Genomic DNA, 17,631 nt, shown 5'->3' with positions numbered 1-17,631 from the left:
GAAAGGGGAATCAGAATTAAAAGATAATCTTTATAAATTTATTTAGCTTAACCAAAAACAATAGCAAAGAATAAAGTGTAGCCCATTTTAACGTGGAGGGGAAAGTAAATACAGATAATACCAGTAATGCATAAGTTCCATGGATTTTTGCCTGTTTTATTTCCTGATAATGTCACATGAAGTAGTGCCTGAAACATAATTACCCTGGAAGAAAAAACTCTTGAATGAAGCAGCGCAGTGAACTCAGGCTTGTGGCCACACACGTGAAACAGCAGCGCACATGTGTGTGTGACTTGTGGTATCCAGGGACACTGAGCAGCAGAGCAGACTTCACAGAACTCCCCAGCAGTCCAGCTCACGAGGTCATTTTAATAGCAGGAATATTGTACACATAACATATGGCCACGGCAGCACCGCAAGCTGCTGTTCTTAAGAGGAATGAGGAGAAGGTGCAGGTAACTATTGCAGTGATAACACTTTTTATTTTTTAATAATTATTTTTTATTAAATCATAACTTTGTACATTGATGCATTTATGGGGGTCAGGTACTGCTTTGAAATACAATGTGAAATATTTACATTGAACTAAGTAACACATCCATCACTATTATACTCGTTTCTTAATAGTTTTGAAATGTACAATTGCATCATGCAGTTTAGGTTTAGTCCCCCCAAATACCCTCCCTCCGCCCATATCCCCACTCTGCTCCCCTCTCTCTCCTCTTCCCTTCTACTTTCTGGACTATAGTTATGTTTTGCCATTCGTATGAGTGTGTAGGTGGTTATATATTGATTTCATGAGTACATTGGATACTTTTTTTTCCATTCTTGAGATACTTTACTAAGAAGAATATGTTCCAGCTCCATCCAGGTAAACATAAAAGATGTGAAGTCTCCATCTTTTTTTTTATGGCTTCGTTGATAACACTTTTTAAAGGAAACAAAGGATGACCCTGACAATCACAGTTAACTTTCTTATTTGTAGACTTAAAAATATAAAAAGACAAATCACAATGAAATCCATGTGTTGCTTATCCTGAAAAGTTCAAGGTGTGCGAACCAACATATATCATACAAGAACTGGTCCTCTAAGGATAGGTCCATCTTCACTGATAAACTGTAAAGAAGAGAGAGGTCTAATGTCAATGTGGCAACCTTTTTATTTTTTTTCTGTCTGATACTTTTATCCGTATATTGGGAGAAATACCGTCTAAATCACACTTGGATTTTAATTGTAGCTAAAGGAATAGCAAAGTAAATAATTTAGTCATAAAATTTTAAAACGCTAACAAGTCCTGTGTAAAGAGAATGTCTGAGGTCTGGCCCTTGAAAGATAGGATCAGAACTCAGCATGACCTTGGCAAACTGGAGAAGTGGTCAGAGATCTTGAAGGCAGGGAGGAAAAAAAATAAACTCTCTAAATTCAGAGTGTGGAAGAGTTGGCTAGAAACAAACCTGGCAAGGGAAAAATACACAAAATTGAAATAAATGAAAAGGCAAACATTTACTTTAAAATTCATACAGTGTGTGGATAATTAAAAATACGTATTTGATAAGAATGTACAACAAAAGCTTTCTTTGAGGACTGTGTATAGTTTTGGACTCTGGAGCTATAGGCAAGTATAGTAATTTGAAACGATGAGCTGCAAAATGGGGGGAAAATAAAAACTAAAGTTAAGGAAAAGATTAAAAGAAGAAGTAGCAATCAATACACAGTCTTCAAGTGCCTAACTGAGGGCATGATCACCAAATGTTGTTCTCTGGACAGAAAGAGGAGTGGACGTGAAGTATTCCGTGAAGGATTAGCTATAAGTAAGAACTTCCTGAGAGTAAGAGTTGTGAAATATCAAAATAGGTTAGTGAGGAAGGTTATGTGGCTCCTTTTCCGGAAGGCCTTAAAAATAGGAGATGTGGAATCTTTGTGCAAGAATTCAGGCATGGTATTATCTGAAGGAGGGGAAATGATAGGACCTTTCGTAGCCTCTGCCATTATGAATGTCTGGCATCTCTTCATTTAACTTGGCTGAATGGAAATACAAATACGGACTTATAACCAAAGAAAGCACTTTTTTATGCTCTTCCCTGACGTGGCAAAATTGATCTTTCTCATAAATATCCATTTTAACGCAAGTGAGATTTCCAAACCCATCCTGAAACTCTCCACAAAATATTTAGGATGACATTTATAAATGTTTATGTTAACTTTTTTATCCAAAGGAATTTGATAGAGGTTTACATTCATTGTTTCTCTGGTTTATAAGAGGTAAATGGTGGACATTTTTATACGGTTTTGAATTTTAGAATCCTTGGGGATGTGGACAAATAGTGGTTTGGTGTGTGAACTAGGTGCTTGATGGAAATGTCATCTTTTGCAGCATTTAAGAGTAATGTATACTCTCTCCCCGACTCAGAATACCTTTACTGCTGGACCCATCAACACACGTGAGTGGCCCTGATGTACAAATTACCCCAGGGTGTCTTCCCTTTGAAAGGCAGTCTTTGCCAACAGGTTCCTTCGCGCTGAATCAGAAATCTCAGGGATTTCCTGTTTACCGAATGCATGGGAGGGAGAACCTGTCACACTGAGCTTTCACTTGGTGGTGTCAACTGTCCAGCATCTCAAACTGAGCTTAGGCTTGGATGTAATATGCTATGGTTGCCCACGAAGTTTCTGCATGGCTCGGACACCCTGCTCTTGTAAATACATGGATGATGTACACGTGCCATGCTGTCCTGCCCATGGACGTGGGGAAAGCAGTCTGACACGTACTGAAAATGGACATGCTATGATTTCCTCTAAATAGTAATGTGAACTGTAATACACCAAATGTGTTGTTTTTTCTTCAACAATTATAAATGTATTGCCAGTTATGTCAACTGTTTTTATACAATTAATTAGTATATTTTATTAGGTGTGTGTCTTATAAAGCCAATAGGCATTAAATTACTTATAAAATGTACTTAAAGAAGCTGAGTTGCACAGCTATATTCAGAGCTCTCAAACACAAAGAATTCTAAAGAAATAGGTAGACATATAAAGTTCTGAAGTGGAAACTCCCCTGCAAATAGAAGTATTTCTGGTAGACCATAGTTAGAGGAGGTGAAGTTAAGAGCAGAGAGAGAAGGAAGATGGGGGGTCATGTTGAGCAGGGTAGTAATACCAGAGTGGATTGGGTCTTGTTTAGAGACCTACTCAATGTACTTTGAAGGGGAGCACGCTGATGCTTCCAGCCTTGGAGAAAAGATAGCTGTACTACTCTGTGTAATTCTCCACTTTATCATAAATGCAGTTGACTCTCCTGACCTACTATCAGGAAAACACCTGTTTTACTTTTCCCAAGAGTTGTGAAGAATATATGCCAGTCTCTACATGAACTTGGTTTTCCCTGTGAGCAACCACACTCATTTGTAGAAAAAACAAATAAACAAAAAACAGCTGTTGGTGATCAGCCAGTAAATTCTAATACTAATGATAAATATCTAATTTCTGTTTTATTCTTCTGCAGCACAGTGGGGTAAACTCATGTTTTGCCATCCAGAATGAACAAATGTAAGATGCATTGAAGATGCATTTTAAACTCCAGCAAATCCTTCCAATTACCACATATTCTACATAGACTTTTGGTTTTTAAGTGCTCTGTAGGACGGGGCATGGAGAGTATGTAGTTTGAGTACAAAGTCTGTGGCTGGATTTATGTGGATTATGACTCTAATTCTAGCTCTGTGACCACCGGCAGGTCACTTACCCTCTCTGTCCTCCAGCCTTTTTTTTCTGTAAAATGCAAATTATAAAAATGCCTTCCTCCTAGGCTGTTGTGGAGCTTAGAATTAATATATGCAAAGCTTTTAATGCCTTTGAATTTTACAATTCCTAGCTTATTGTTTATTTATTTACTGAACTTCTAAATATGATTAGTGGTCCAAAGTGAGTCATTTAACCTGCTTAAATCACTTAAGGCTGAGGTCAACAAACCTTTCAATACCATTAAAAAAAAAGTGAAAAAAAATTATATTTATCCAGACAGTTAAACATTGTCATCTGCTTATTTTTTTTCTCTAGGATAATACCCTTTTGAGAAGCATTCTGTCCTCTTTTTTTTTTTTTTTGGTTAGACTCCTTTATTGAATTTATATCATTTAAGAACTTGGAAAACATCTTAGAATTTGAACCCAGCTCCCTATAAATGTCTGACGAAAATAAGACCCAAAGATACGCATTAGGAGGTGGCAGAGCCCAACCAGGAGTCTGCTCCCAGGGGGGCTTTCTTCCCACTGGGCTCTCTGGGCTTGTGCTGAGTGCTTTGGGCTTTGGGAACAAACCACACTCTCCCATTGCTAAATATTTTATTGATATTTTCACTTTAAATGAACAGCAGTTTTTTGCACTTGGTCTCACGTTTGCACATTTTTTGTAAAGCTGAAAGAATAATTTTCCATTCTTCTATCATTTATTCGACAGTACTGTTGCCTTTTCCTCATGCCAAGCAGTGAGCCGGGTGTTGGTGTGGGGCATTTCAGCAGAGCAGTCAGAGAGGAAGCTGGTTATTTCCTTTAAGGTAGCACTTCCCAGGGGACATCCGGAGAAATTGAAAAATATTCCAGATTCTGGCATTCAGCATATAGAAAAATCCTGGAGTAAAGAAACCAGTTTTTCACATTTATTTAATATGGGTTTTTTTTTTTTTTTTAAATAACTTGTTAGCATCTTTAGGAACCAGTACTATTTGTAATGCACTTTGGAGAATGCGGAGCTGGGCACTTTGGGACCCTGAGGGAGTCAGGCGCTGGCCTCCAGCCCGCTCTGCTTTCTTCTGGACTCTAGGTTGGAGAGAATCAGGCTAAGTTTTGTGATTTCTGATCTGTAGTAGCATGGTGTTTTTTACAGGGGAAGTACAGTAATACTTTCCATTTAGTTTTATCTGCCAAGGATGCCTTGAGCTATCCTTGAAAACAGCCCAGGACAGAATGTGTAGAGTGCGGAGATAAGGGGCTCCTGCTCGGCCTATGGCCTAGAAACTGTCTCAGCTCAACTCTGGCCCACCGGCCGTCCTTGCCCCGCTTGGATTGTGTGAAGGAAACATTTTGCTTGTCTGAGAACACCTCTATTCCAAGCTCTTTGACAGTTTCATTTTCCATATCCCTTCAGTTCTAAACATGTGGAAAAGGAGATAAAGAAAGGTGATGAAATGAAAAAATGGAGTGGGGAATGCCACAAGTAGAGAAAAGACATGGATTTCCATGCTGCTTTCTGTGCAGTCAGGACTGCGGTTTAGAGAGTGAAATCCATGGGCCCCAGAGGTGGTTTTACTAGATAGGGAGGTGAGAACGCAATGTGAAATATTGGTTAGTGTTGAAAATAAAATCAAACACATTTTTGTTATAATAAAAATCTGTACATGACTTATTTAGGGAAGGAAAATACACAGTATTAATTTTAAATTTTTTTTTCAAATTTGTGATTCTTTTTCAAGGCATTTGATCAGTTGTAAATGAAAATAGTGTTACTTTCAGCTTCATGGTAAATGATATGACTAACCCTATTTTAAAACATAAACCATGCTCACCAAACAGGAAACAGAAATAAATGGTATGCAATAAAATATCAAATTCATATCCCCCCCCGAAAATGGCAAGAGAGAAAGAAGTGGAAATGTTTACCCCTAATTTCTTAAAGTTTTATTACTTAGTAAATTTTGGTCCCTTCCCTTAAAATGCTATCATTTTTTCTTGAACATTTCTATTTTACCACTTTTTAAATTAAAGTGGAATCTATCCCTTTAATTTTCTATTTATTAAAAATTATAATCTTTAAATTTCTATTTTCCTGTTAAAAAATACTTACCTAGTATTTTTATTTTAAAAGTACTAGATAATTCAATTCTTCTATTCAGCCCAAGTTGGAAATTAATCTGTTTGGCTTGAGGCTACATAGCTTACTCTCATTAGATGGGGATGTCCAAGGATATGTGAAAATTTGTAGTACAGGGAGTCACTGGGATTTTCCAATATTGCTGAGATCTTAATCAAAGCTCTGCTGATTGCTTGGGAGTTGAGTCCTTTGAGAGGGAAAATAAACCAACTTAACCCAGTGACTAAGTTGCACTGTAAGGTGGATTATTTCTAAAAGTTCTTTTAAAAGTGATCTGTATGTAATTCTGTATTTTACACTTGCAGACACTTTGTGTTGCATTTGTTTACGGTGCTTTCCACATTTAACATTGCAAAATGCACTCAGAGTCCCAAGAGCTGTTTCAAGCCATGAGTGTTACTGTCCGAAATACCCACCTTCAGGGAAGATGCACCTTTGCCTTCAGTTGATAGCAGTTTGGAAACATTTTGCATATCCTCAGTGCTTCAGATATTTATAATTTTTACAAAACTTATAACATCAAAGTGAAGAAGACAGTTTTACACAATGAATTATGAAACTGAATTCCATTCAACTGAATTTTCACAAACAACTGTGGTTCTGTTCTTGATTTGAGCCGCACAGCCGCATTATAGGGTATGTGTTGTTATTTCCATTCTGTAGAGGAGGAAACCGGAGTTGGGGCTGCTCTGCCTCAGCCACGTTCAGAACACCAGAATGCTGCAGTATCTGTCCTCCAAATTCTGCCTGACCCCAACATGCTTTACTTAGGTCTCCTCAGATGTCATCATCTCAAATCACCCTTCCCCATAAACCATCCCTCAAATGCCCACCTGTGTCCTTTCCTGCTTAATCACTCCCAGCCCAGCCCACTGTGCTGTTTTCTCTTTACTCTCTCAATCTCTAATCATCCTATTGGTGCACTCACGTGTCTCCCCTTTCTCCCTTTAGAACGTAAGCGTCATAAATACCAGGACTTTCTGTTGGATTCAGGGCAGTGTCCCTGGCACCTGGCATTGTACTTGACATCTTCATGTTTTGGTTTACAGGACCCGTGATCACAACTTCACCAGGATTTGATTGCTTGTATATTCCAACCCTAAAGTTCAGTTTAAAATCTTCTATCTTAACACACCAAATACATTACATGTCGCCCGTCTGCTCCAAAGCTGTGGCGAGTAGCCTGGACCACATCCTGCCAGAGGATCTGCACTCCATGTGTGTGCCTTCAGCTCCTTTCTGACAGTCAACTGTCACCCTGCCTGACCGCCACCCTGACAAAAGTTCTGAAGTGTTCAAAGCGTTTGTCACACGGCCCTGGCATGTTTTACAGTGAGAGGGCAGTCGTGGGGAGGCCTCTTGTCCTGGAGTTCTGCAGGGATAAAGGGAGGATATAGTTTTGAGAGGAATGCTACAACTACAAAGTGCATCCTGAAGGCCATTTAGCTCACAATGAAGGTCTGTGTTTTAAAATAGCACTATAACAAAGTAACTACAGAGTTTTGGCAAGGGCTGCACCTATTTATAGAACTAAGCGAGCCAGAGTAAACAGTGCCACGGTACTGAGTTCTCCCTCGCCATAACCCCAAACTTATAAGAAGCACTATAATTATATTTTTCTACTTAAAAAAAAAATCATAGTAGCCATTATCAGTTTAACCATACGGAAGCTCAGGCTGAGATTTCTTTTTTAAATGCATAGTTTTGATTTTCAACAGCTGCACTGGGTCTTTAATCATATATTATCTTTATGAAGCCTTTTTCTAACATATGTTAATTGGCTGTTTTCTGTGACAAATTATGAGCTCTTACTTTGATGAGGTTCAATTGCAATCATGTTGGAGTCGAGTACGTAGAGTTTCCACCCCTGCTGGCTCCTCAAACCACTACAAACATCCGCGCGTCACTGCGTGCTGAGTAATGGCAGGATTGGGGCTGGCTGATTTCTCTACAGATTTTTTTTTTCCACAGGATATTTTCAGCTTCTTTGTACTAAATCTGTTACAGGGTTTGCCCTTTTTAGCAGAAGCATGCTCTAAAATTAACAGCAAATCTTATTGGAGATTACTATAATACAGTGAGAAATATTTCATAATTCCACACCCCAGTGTCTATTTTGCTGGACTAGAATTTTAGTACATTTATTACATATGGTTTTAAAGTGAGTCAGTTGTGAGGTTAGTATTTTCTAAATTATCAGCATTAGTAACAAATATTTGGAAGTTTTCTCTTTTGAGGAGAGTAATGATTATTGATTGTGTAGGTGAGCAGATATACAGAGGGGACATAAAGTTTGTGTGCAGTTTACTATGTAAACTGCTTTAAATTGCACCCGAACTTTATGTATACCCTGTATATCCAGCAATCATAAAGAAAACACGCATACTGTTTTCTCTAGGTATTGCCAAACATATCAGTGCTGTTATTGTATTTTTTTTCTTTGCAGTACATCTTTTGGTCAAGTCATAAAAACAATTACATATTCCATCAAGGTCAAGGTCCCATTAGATGCACAACACCCACTCCAGTTCTCTGTCCAAATGTCAGTTTTTAAAGTATGATTAGGAGGAACAGACATGTTCTAATCCATCTGCTCTGAGAGCTGTGACAGATAGCCTCCATCAAATACCAAAAGATGATCAGTGGTAACTATAATTAGAAAGATATAAAAATACAGTGCATTTATTTACATTCACGAGTAGTCAGGGTAATTGATTGAGGCCTTCCGAGCCTGAATCAAACACCAGTCATATTGGAATTCACTTGCCTGTGTTCCTGCCTTGACATCTAAGGAACAGGACTCTAGGTAAACTGTAGCTCTCCAAAAGCCCAAGCAAGGGGTCACATTTTTGATACAGGTATTAGAGTTTAGAATAAGATGAGCCAGATGTGCATAGGAGCTATCCCTCCTCAGGGGGCTGTTTTTAATCAGCCATTTCCCCAGAGAAGCACACAATCGCTGAGCTCCAAATCCTGAGGCTACCTGCCCTCATAGGCAGGCCCGGGAACATCATTAGAGAGCTTACAGTTGAGCATATGTGAAAAAATTAGAGCAGAAATTAAGGGTAAGAAAGGTTAACTTAACAAGTCTTACTTTGGTACTGATTTTTTTTTTTTTCAAAGGAGGTAGAGCGATCATGTCAAATGTAGGAAGAAAAAGGAATAATGTTAAACCCAACTTCTGAATGCAGATGGTCCTGGGCTAAGAGATCATTATAAACAAGCCCAACAAAAAGTTAGGATTGAACTATTTAACGTGTGTAGAACTTGAGACGTATGTGTGGGTCAATTTCAGCAGGAGTAAATAAAGATTCTTTTTCACTGGTACCACTGCAGAGAATGGCTCCCAAAGTCCTGGGATGCCTCGCTGAGACTAGAAAGTCAGGTGATGCACACTGTGTCTTAAGCTGGTGTACACAAAGAACTTGGGCTCAACTTGATAAGACACATGCTTAATTGGCTTTAAGAAAATAAACCAAGGTAAAGAACAACGTGTAAATGAAACAGAGAACTTGGCACTTGACTGTATGGAAGCCCGGGAGCCATGTGGCTTAATTGGGGCCAGTTGGGATCATTTAATGATTGCTGTCAGAAGATCAGATTTAATTCTCCTTATAAGAAGACCACAGTGGGATAGAGTTAAACAAATTGTCATCAGAGGTTTCAGATGAACAAAGCCTTAATTAGGTTGATTAGGATGCTGAAAAAGAGATGTAGAGAAATAGAAAAATTGATGAATCCCTGTGTTCCGTGGTAGCCACATACAACAACAATAGCACATATATTTCTAGAGATATATAGCATTTTGCATATCCAGATATTAGCCTGTAATGTTTTGATGTAAACTTTCTGAATTAACTACAAATAAAAATAAGTGGCATTCAATTTGGATGGCAGATCCTTTATCAAGCATTTTCTCCTTAATGTACAACAAAAACATTGGCAAGAGGACAATAGTATTTCTTCCCATCTTAAGGTCATCTTTAATAGTGAAATAAATTGGGAAAGTAAATAATGACAGAAGCAGATTGTTTTCAAAGACATAATTTTCAGTCACTTAACATAATATCTGAATACAGAGTAAAACAGTGCCTTAGTTAGAATGTCCTTGTAGGCATTGATAGCACAATCTTTTTTTTTTTTTTAATTTACTGGTGGTAATACTTAGAACTACTCAGGTCTCTTGAAATGTGCTCTTACTGTTTTTATCTGTACATTTTGAAAGAGGAAAACGTGTTTTGTCCGTGCTCTGTGCCCACGTTCACACACTCACACGTGTCGGTAAGACACACAAGGCTTCTGAGAAAAAAATATTTTTAGAGCACTTCCATTTTAATAATGAAACATACCATATTAAAGATTAAGAACATAATGATCATACATTTTTTTCCTAGCAGGAACATGAGAGGCTTGGGACTGCAGATTTTTGCTGTAAAAGGATGAAAATGTAGAACAGCAGCGTCCCCCAGTTCGCACCCAGCTTGCTCTGGAGGTGACAGTTTCATGTCACTGGTGTGGATGTTGTATAGTGCTTAACTCTGGAGCAAAAATCCAGCTGCATGTGCTTATTGCGAGGTTAGAGCTGGGAAACAGGACACAATCTGTGATGCTGAACGGTGGCTCTCACTTTGCGATGAGGACAGGACAGGCTTTACCTGTGCTAAGCCCTGCCTGTCACTGTGTGGCCTCTGACGGAAAACGTGGTGGCCGTACTGTTACAAACAATTAGGAAAACAAAGACATGGGGGAACCCTGAATTAATTACTTAGTATGATGTGGAAACACTGAAAACCGTGGTGGGGTTGGACAGCATGAAGCTCTTGACGTATTTAGACCATTTGGAGTTTATTCTGGCATGGGATTGCAGATTGCTGTTGTAGCTGCAGTGTGAAAAAAGTGTCCGAGACAAGATGGAGCGTGGGTAACCATGGCAGGGGAGCTGTGCCTCTCTCGCGTTGATTAGATTGTTTGCAATGCCATACAGTTGTTTAAAGGTATGTGTCTCCTAAATTCTGAACTATGTAAATAAAATGACTGATGTCTGATAATGGCAGGTTAAGCCCACTTACTGAATTAATTGCAGGGGTTTTCACGAGTGCCTTTTTAGCCTTATTATATTCCTGACATACATTTCATCTCCTTTTGTCCTTGGGGAAAGATATTAAAGTAGGACTAGGAGCATTAATGTAGAATTTTCAGCAGCCATGGTCACTGGGAAAATTGATGTATTTCCCTAGTTATTTCTATTTTTGCAGCCTGAAGCTCTCCCATAGCTGATATTTAAGAGAAACTTCTTAATTCTCCTAATATTGTGAATTTTTCTTCATATGATGATTATTGTTGCAGGATAAATGAAGCATAATCTGTTAGAAGTTGCTAATCAGCTTCCTAAAGTGAGGTCTTCGTGGTATATGCAAGGATGGTGCTGTTGACTGGGTGGCGTTACTAAATGGAAAGGCTTTTTCCTTATGCCTCAGAACCAAACAGTCTTACAAACACTAGGCCGTGTTGCCAGTACTGCCGTATACCCAGCGTTCCCATACGCAGCACACATCGCTGGATCACAATCATCCAGCAAATCAAGAAGTTTGTCCCCCTAATTTTGCATAGGACAAAAGAACAGCAGTTACAAGGGATTAAATAATCACTCTATTGTTGCACAACATCTAAGTGCCCAACTGAAGTTCAAATTCTGAGCTTTCTGGCTCCAAAATCCACTTACCCTTTACTTCTCAGTATACAGTATTCAAATTCCACGTATGAGATGCTATGTAAGTACGATGAAGTGAAGTTATCAGTCTGCTTCTGTGTGAGCAAAAATAGGAAAATATTTTTAGTAGTAGTTATTAAAAATAGCCAGTGAAGAAAATACCTCAGCTGAGAAATACAAATCTTAATAATTAATTCAGTAAATCAACTAATAGTTGTGACCTCCTACTGTACATCTGGCAGTGGGACAGCTCCTGGGAATGCCGAGGTGAACAAAAGCAGTGTGGCTGATGGATACACATGCAGAGAAGTCCTCCCGCAGCAGGTGCCACTCGGAGGACACTGCGCCCGGTGACTCGGTGTGGGGGGTTGATCTGATCAGGAGGGAGCAGAGTGCTTCCTAGGAGGGGGTGCTGAAGCTGAAACAGAGCAGAGGTGAAATTAAGGAGACACAGAAAGGAGCCAGGAACATTCCAGGCCAAAGGAATTGCACATGCAAAGGCCCTGGGGTAGGAAGGAGCATGGCAGGTGTGAGGATCTAACAGATAGCCTGTGTTATTTATTATTTGTATGCATGATGTTCTGTTACGGAGACTGAAAGTTAACTCATCATGTTGATACTAAATTGGGATAAATTGGGAAAATAAATTTGGATTTTCTTTCTTTCGTTTATTGTTTTTTGTATTTTTTTTTTTTTGGTGTGTTTTTTTGACACAGCGTCTCACTCTGTTGCCCCAGGCTAGAGTGAGGTGGTGTCATAGCTCACAGCAAACTCTAACTCCTGGGCATGAGCAGTCCTCTTGCCTCAGCCTCCCAAGTAGCTGGGACTATAAGCAGTCACCACAATGCCCAGGAGTTATTTTATTTTTAGTAGAAATGTTTTGCTCTTGCTGAGGCTAGTGTTGAACTCCTGAGCTCAAGTAATCCACCTGTCTCGGCCTCCTGGATTGCTAGGTTTACAAGCACGAGCCACAGTGCCAAAGTCTGGTTTTGGCATGATGATATTTATCAAGTGGGAAGAAGCTGGCTGTTCTTTTATTACCCTTAGGGGGATGAGTCTTGGCTGTGTGACTTTGACATGAACTCAGATTGCCCTCATAGTTAGGGTAATAGAATATTAAATAACATAGATAGTAAGATAAAGAGAAATAGAGTGAATTTTGGAACCAAAAAAATACTCCTCAACTCATGAGATACCACACAGTTGAGTACCAATAAGAACAATAATTTGGTTATATCTTCAGAAGTTTAAAATATGAAAAAATAAAATTTCTGCTTGTTCCCTTTAACCAAAATATAGCTACGTGCCTCCTGTGTCTTTCAAGTAAATCACAAAGTAGAAAGTTAAATGTATTGAGAGGCACCCTAATGACCAAACTTTTCCACTTAAAATGGTAACAAAACACGTAATTGTTTGGATTATTACTAGTAATACCAGATTTGTAGCAACTGAGCTTAGGATCATTTTTGCCTCTTCCTAAGTATCCAGCTTGTATTTATTTAACAGTATTATTTCTTGTTACAGGATGTGGTGTGCTCACTTTGCAGCCTTGAGATTTTGCAAAACATTTTAGGAGGATGCTAGTGTTAGTGAAAATACAAGTCAGTGAAAAAGTTCTTGCCCAGAAAAATAAAAGAAAACTAGAATTTTTCTTTGCAAATTGATATTACATGCTTGAAGGTTTTATCATTATTTCTAGGCTGTTTTATTTCAGTGACTGCATTGTACGTACTGTAGCGAAATATATGCCTTGTGAAGATAAGTTTAGCAGAAGAGGATTAATTTCTTCCCACATCTTTTAATGTGGCATGGCAGTCTCTAAGATCAAAACACGTAACTGAAGGTTATGTTTAACTTCTAAATCAAAGTGTTGTGGGAAGATGATTGAAATCTGATGATGACTCAGATCCACTTGGTATGTGGTTTTCTTCCTACAGAAACTTTATGGTAGAATGCCATTTCCATGTTAGAAAGAGCCTAATAGTGAGGAGAGTAAAATACACTGGGGACTGAAAGTTTGTTATTTGCCGTGGTTCCTAGTTCAAAATTTTTTTTTTCGGAAAGCCTCAGTAACCAGACTCTTTTTCCCTTCAGTACATACACATACATATATCTATGGGTTTTTTTTTTTTTTAATGTGAGGGAAACCAAGTAATCAGTGTATTCCACCAACAAGCATTGATTGTTTGACAGTTTTCATGATTCTGTTTTTTACCAAAACCAGTCATCAGTCCACGTCAGGCCTTGGCTTGTACAGAATTCTTCATTTGCTTTAAAGGGTCAATGTGGACCGGATGGCTGCGGGTCTGTGAGATGCTTTGTGTAAGGCATGGCAAAACAGTGATTGGGACGCAGCGGCCACTTCGCCAGAGTGCGCTCCGGGTCTGTTTTCTCACTTTTATTTCTCGAAGCAGTCATAACAGAAAACTGACCTAGACCTGAAATGGGTTTTTCTCAGGGGTCTGAAAGATGGAAATTAAAAAATCACGTCCTCAGTCTGGATTTCTCTCACTGTCCCTTATCTGAACCTCTCCAAGGCCTCTGTGTGTGGGGCGCCCAGCACAGCACACTCAGACGGTTCGACTCAGAGAAGGAAGTGGAGAGTTTTGGTTCCCATTTTACACTTCTGGAACAGTTTAGGGAAGGAAGCACCTTTACACCTTTTATTGTTCGTGGTTGCTGACATCACATCCTTCCCTGACCAGCCTGTGTGCGTGTTTCCTGCCATTCTGTCAAGATTCTTCTGTGCTCACTGGGAGGGATTTGTCCGAGGAGGAGGAGGGGGGGAGGTCGGTGCCACTCAGGGGAACTTGTTTGTAACTGCAGAGAGAGGACGATCTGGAGCATCTGTCCAGAAGAAATTCCTCTCCACTTGGGTCTCAGACCACTTTGCCTTCATCTGCCTGCGTGTGCCAAACTCAAAGTGAACAGAAGCCTGCCATGATGAAGTTCCCCTTTTTAGTAAGCAGCCTCATTTTATTTTTCTTTTATTTAGGTTGGCAAAAAGAAAAAAAAATGCAGGAGACTGTAACTCTACAGAGTGCTAACTATAGTAGAGTATTTCTTTTTTCTTTTTCTCTTTCTTTTTTTTTTTTTGAATTACTGATTGTTTATATATAACTCTGTCATTTTCCAAAAATTGCTTCTTTCATGTGGAAAAAAAGTATCGCGGCCAGGCTGCTGGAATTATTTTAAGCTTATGGTTGATGGTATATAATGAAAGTTCTCAGCATAAGTTGAAATTCTGCTGTGTGTAGTTTAGCCGTTCTTTTCTTTTTTTTTGTCATGTACATACAAAGCAATTGTATATATTACTTAAGTTACATAATCCTTCTCCACCACTGTAGGCCTCCTGCAAATTAATACTTGAAACCGACCTCACATGATAGCTCCTGCACGAAAGTCAGCTTAGAAAGATAGTTAAGCTAAGAAAACAGCGTGTAAGCTCCTGTTAACCTTCCTGATTTCTCCTGACAGCCTCCAACTGTGGTGCCCCCTAATCAGATGTTCTCAGCCACATGTTTCATGAACAGTTACTTGGTCACATCACCACCATGGATCACCCTGCATAGGTAATTGGTATCACATTTTGCATTTTAGAAATGTTCAGGAGGCAGCACCTCAGGAAAGATTTACTGATACCAGAAAAACCCAGTTGGGTTCTACTGAAACCTAAACTGGCTTTGTCCCTGCATCGCTTTGCATAGTTCAAGAAGGAAAATACATTCAATGGCATTTTTCTCAACCGTTAGACACACACACACACATAATACACATTCACTGTGACCAGATATTTTCCATCGTGTTTGAAGAATTAAAAGTCCTTGCTCTGCTCTTTGTAAAAGTCATCTCGTCTCAAAGCTGTGAAATGCGGGGTGGTGATATGGAGGAACTCATCGAAGTTTGAGTCATCAGGAACTCTGCCTTCTGAGGAGACTTTTCTCCAGGGATGTTTGTCTGCTTGTTTGGTTATTTATAATGTATTTTGAAATCAGGATCTGTAGACATTCTCCTCTCCTCTGCCTTGCCACCACGCTCTAATCGGTTCACCCTGACCTTCCACCTTAAGTGAATAAGCGCTTAGGCAGGCAGAGTCCTGTAAGCCGATAGGGCCCCAGCCTCAGCTAAGTGAAGGGAGAGAAAATTCTCCTGCATGCACTGGCTGTGGATTCACAGGTGGTTCTTTCTGTCATCAAGAAAGCCTGTTGGTCTCTTTGGGGTCTTGCACATGCTTGGAAATACCATTCTAACATGCTGCTTGCTTCCAAGGTAAGACTATAGGGAACAAGGGAGACTTGCTCCGTCCAGGGATACTTAAGACCATGTCTAAAAATACACAGATGGACAGTGTTTGGCAACATCCAATATATGATGCAATTATGCTTTGTGGGTTTTTCATAGTTTTAGGATGATTTTAATATATTCTAGCTGATTTTCTCACGTGTAGTCGCCAAATGTGTTACTTCTGTAACTCTTTAAATCTTTTGAAGTACTTCCAATGTGTAAAAGTACAGCTGGAGTATTAGTTTTTGATGAGCACTGTGTGGTCGTGATGTTACTCAAGATGTATATTCTGGGAGGCAAAACTGAGCTGCAGTGTAGTAGAAAGATGGGCAAAAGAGAATGGATAGTCCTAGTATTTAAGCAGCACTTAATCCACCAGAACTAATTATATCATAATAGCTTCTGCAATTAGATAATCACCGAAAACTTAAATTAAAAAAAAAATTTACCCAAGGTGATAAAGAATTTAGAAATTAAATTAAAGAAATCAAAAGACAGCTAATGATCAGACCAAGTGTGTAACGGCCTTCCTGTTCCAAGGACTTTGAATTGGAGCCAAATAATCTATTAAATAGCCAGGACATTGGCTTAGCGTTACATAATACCTGTGGGAATTTATCAGGTCCGTTGTCAGACACCAGCTAAAAGAAACAGAGAAATTCTGAGCCGTGTGTAAAGTACTTAACACTCATTGACATAAGTTGAGACAGAACAATTGAAGCTGTTGCTTGCAAATGAAGAAACTATTGTGGAATACTGTCTTGTTCACTTTCATGTTTCAAATGTTTTCAGATATAATCTTAAATAAAGCCAATTATATACTTTTAATATTCTGAGTTCCTTGGGTTTATCTCATGTTATTGATGATCATTTGCATAATTTTAATTCATTAATGTTTTAACTTAATAGAAATCTCCAGTAAATAATTCTGAGCTTCTGTAATTTTGTATCTTACTCCCCAAAGAGAAATTATATGTCTTTTTTAAATATTTGAATTTAGAGGGCTTTTGGTTTATTGTGAAAAAATATGTAGTTGGAAATGAAATAATAATATTTATTTTTGCACCATTTATTTTCTATCAGTGATTATCGTTTTTGATTATTACATTCAAGATGCAGTTTAAGGGCTTTAAAAAAGGAAAGGGTATCACTACCGATGTGAGATTAAATATCTCATGTTATTTTTACAGTGTTCTCATAGCAGTTTTTTTGAAATAATATTAAAGTACTTAGATTTAAATTAGTTGACATTTACATATATCAGATAGCACTTTCATAATCGTCCATCCTATTTGCATAACGCGGGACGTTATCACCTCTGCTGTCAAAACAGGAGATTGTTTTCCCTTCAGAAATGAATTAGCTGCCCTACTTAGCATACACAGGTACATAAAGGTTCATTAACTCTCTGATTTAGGTAATTTTTCATAACAGAAGGGTGAAATTGTCACCTAATTTCATTAAAAAGCATTAAGAAACTTTTTACAAAAAATACATTTCAAGTGTTGGGCATTAAAGCATAGTTTGTATCATTTAATTGACTTGTTAAATTACTTATAAGATTATTTTAATTATAAAAACAAATAATTGCTATTTGATATCCACCTGCCTGTGATATAACATGTACTTTTCATAAATAGGTGTTTTCATTCAATAATTACTTTCATTCGTTTAAAAATATTCTAACATTTCTTGGTAAAATTCGAATATCATAGTCCTTAGGAAACTGGCTAGCTGTTAGAGTGAAATTTAATTTGTCTTTTTTGTT

At 38.4% G+C, this 17,631-nt stretch overlaps 1 protein-coding gene across 9 annotated transcripts in view; it reads left to right on the top strand.

Annotated features, from left to right (window-relative positions):
• The window catches only part of MEF2C (myocyte enhancer factor 2C), a 172,145-nt gene that overhangs the window by 58,507 nt on the left and 96,007 nt on the right, over window positions 1-17,631 (top strand). The window contains exon 1 of one of the 9 annotated variants that reach the window (XM_023510874.1): window positions 14,422-14,540. The exons of 7 other annotated variants lie outside the window; for them this stretch is intronic. The gene's annotated coding sequence lies outside the window, so the exon portion shown is untranslated. Of the gene's footprint in view, window positions 1-14,421; window positions 14,541-17,631 lie in introns of those variants that run through there. One more of the 9 variants, XM_023510875.1, reaches the window with a different exon arrangement.

This window comes from Otolemur garnettii, unplaced genomic scaffold, assembly GCF_000181295.1.
Source record: "Otolemur garnettii isolate 467f Iridium unplaced genomic scaffold, OtoGar3 scaffold00017, whole genome shotgun sequence".
NCBI lineage: Eukaryota > Metazoa > Chordata > Mammalia > Primates > Galagidae > Otolemur > Otolemur garnettii.
The sequence above is the reverse complement of the archived record's forward strand: the minus strand, read 5'-3'. Positions and strand labels throughout refer to the sequence as shown.